Genomic DNA, 3,187 nt, shown 5'->3' with positions numbered 1-3,187 from the left:
TATTCACCCATGCATCAATTGCTGAGGCTATTAAAGTTAGCAAGACAACTTCTGTCCTCACAGAGCTTACAGTACCTGGGGCCTATTCCATCTGAGGTGAATGATTAAATGGCTTTCTCATTTCCTCTGATTTCCTATGTCTCTCTACCTCAAGTATGTGAACGCAATCCTCTCACTCAAAAGTAAAATTGTGTTTCACTATAAAGACCATAGGTCAACACTTGTATCCTTTAACTTCTGAAATGTAACAGCTGAAATAATAGCCTAGTTATTGAATATCAAAATACTAGTCATATTCTCTAGTAGTAATTTTTGACCTCCATGATTGACGTTTTCTTGGCAAGTGTAACGTATATATGCACACACCTGAGTGCATGGTCAAAATTTATATGTAATAGTTTATGTGATATTTCTCTGGTTGATATTTATGTACAAAGACATTTTCTTCTCTGTTATTGACTAGTTCAAAATATTCAAGAGCTTGTTTTTAAAAAAAAAAATTCAGAGGAGCGACAGCGACACAAGATGGCAGCCACCACGGGCTCGGGAGTAAAAGTCCCTCGCAATTTCCAACTGTTGGAAAAACTCGAAGAAGGCCAAAAAGGAGGAGGAGATGGCACAGTTAGCTGGGGTCTAGAAGATGACGAAGACATGACACTTACAAGATGGACAGGGATGATAATTGGGCCGCCAAGAACAATTTACGAAAACAGAATATACAGCCTTAAAACAGAATGTGGACCTAAATACCCAGAAGCACCCCCCCTTTGTAAGATTTGTAACAAAAATGAATATGAATGGGGTTAATGGTTCTAATGGAGTGATGGACCCAAGAGTCATATCAGTGCTAGCAAAATGGCAGAATTCATATAGCATCAAAGTTGTCCTACAAGAGCTTCTGCACCTAATGATGTTTAAAGAAAATATGAAACTCCCTCAGCCACCTGAAAGACAGTGTTACAGCAATTAATCAAAAAGAAAAACCACAGGCCTTCCTCCTGCCCCCATTCAATTTAAGCAGTCTTCATTTTCCACAGTAGTAAAGTTTCTAGCTAGGTCTTGTAGACCTCAAAGTACTGGAAAGGAAGCTCCCATTGAAAGGCAGTTGTTTATCTTAAGATACTGTAAATGATACTAATTTTTTGTTCATTTGAAATATATAAGTTGTGCTATAACAAAAAAAAAATCAGAGATTCAACTTTTCGTCCATTTTTCTCCTACTTAACAATAAATAATCTCTTGCTGACTGGAAAAAAACATTGATTTCAATATGTTGCATTATCATTTAATTCACCAGCAATTCTTTTCTGTTAAGTAATCTATTCTCTTCATTATTTTAAACTTTCTCATTGGAAACAGAGTAGACATTTCCAATTATCTTAGCTTAAGTCAAAAATGCAAATATTCTCTTTAGAGTGACTCAGTTTTTGTTGTTGTTTTATTTCACTTATGCTTTTGCTTACTCTTCTTTTTAGAATTTGAAGAGTTAGACATGCTAAGAAATCAGCTCTTCCTGAATATTTGAGTGACTTGTTAGGAAACCTAACTTTGTGCCTGGTTCATGAATAAATATGGCATGAACAGTTCTGGTAATCTTAAGAACCATCACAGAGTCCTAAAGGATCATTCCATCCATATCAGTCATAAAGATAGCAGGAAAGAAATAGTCATTTTCAGTTATTATCTCACTGGCTTATCACACAGAGATTGATTTCAGGAAAGACAGTGAACATGCCCCACGTTTTTCAATCTCATTTAAGCCCTGGCTCACCTGAACCTTGCAGGAGTAAAATGGATGGGAGGAGACAGTGAGGACAGTAGGAAGAAAGTGCTTAGCCATTATTCACCCCATTCCCCCCAAATCCACCCAGGACATCCAGACTTAAGGGCAACTAGGCCACAGAGCTGTGAGGGCAGTGGCCATGGCTGTTTTGTTTACTGTCAAGATTTTTTTTACTTGGTGAATGCTCATAAGTAAATGATTTCAGGAGATCGTTTTTGCTCCAGTTGCTTTGAGTTGCAAAGTAAACGGAAAGTGAAAAGAGGAAGACAAATGTAGCCTCGTCTTCTAAGCAGTTTCGTTGAGTAGGGATGGGGTGATGGGTAGAGGAGTAGTGGAAGCAGATGAGTTTTGTTTTGTTTTGTTTTGTTGATAACTTTGGGGGTTGGCAGCATCTTAAACATGTTTAAAAGAGTAGCAAAGAAGCAAAGAGGTTGAAGATAAGGAGAGAATGTTGATAGATTGCGATCCAAGGGAAACAATACAAGACACACATACATTCTTCCATACACCTTAACAGACATGAGTCTCTTTCCCATATGGCATAAGGGCTTTGGATTTTGGAATCTTTTGACACTTATAGGAAAATCCTTTCTCTTGCTTTTATTTCTCAAAACTTTCTGGTATAAATTCCTAACTCTAGAAAAATGTAAGTAAAGGAAAATAGAATTCCACAAAAGTATCAAACAGAGTGAATAATAAATAGATACATGCACATGTATACAATATATATGAATTATATATATTATATGTGAGTTACATATAATATATATAATATATTCAGACATGAATCTCTATAGGCAGAGATACATATGACATCATGTCTGGATGAAAACAATAATCTAGGTTGGGCGAGATCAAAGAAGGTATAGCTACAACAAGCTTGACTATGAATACTCTCTACTTTTGTATATATTTGAAATGTTACTTAATAGAAAAAAATTATAAAGCTCTAAAGAATCGCTAAAATCAAATGTGCATTATTCATTCACTCCTTGAGTTTTATTTTGAAGATACCTATATTTTTCTGAAGAGCTGAAATGTGCTAGCTTCAAAGACTTTGGCCAGTCTACAATGATAGTTAATTCAGTGCTTTAATATCTTTGGTAAAAATTGTACCGGGGACATTTTAAAAAATTCTCAATCTAATTTCGTGGTCTGATAGACAGCAAACAAGTTAATAATTGCTTTAATTGACAGTTCTTTTAATTATTAGTAACACTAAACATTTTTCATATGTTTATTGGTTATTTTTTTCTTTTATGGTTGGGTCTTTTATATCCTTTGCCAATTATATCAGTTTCCTGTGGCTGCTGTAACAAATGACCATACTTGGTGGCTTAAAACAACAGAAACTTATTCTCTCACAGTTCTGGAGACCAGAAGTTAAAATCAATATTATGGGGC

The 3,187-nt window shown here is 35.4% G+C and overlaps 1 pseudogene; it reads left to right on the top strand.

Annotated features, from left to right (window-relative positions):
- Window positions 1-525: 525 nt before the first annotated feature.
- On the top strand, window positions 526-970 carry LOC117013066 (ubiquitin-conjugating enzyme E2 variant 1-like; annotated as a pseudogene).
- The last annotated feature ends 2,217 nt before the right edge of the window (window positions 971-3,187 follow it).

This window comes from Rhinolophus ferrumequinum, chromosome 2 (assembly GCF_004115265.2).
Source record: "Rhinolophus ferrumequinum isolate MPI-CBG mRhiFer1 chromosome 2, mRhiFer1_v1.p, whole genome shotgun sequence".
In the NCBI taxonomy this organism is placed as follows: Eukaryota; Metazoa; Chordata; class Mammalia; order Chiroptera; family Rhinolophidae; genus Rhinolophus; species Rhinolophus ferrumequinum.
Note: the sequence above shows the minus strand (reverse complement) of the source record. Positions and strands in the feature narration are given on the sequence as shown.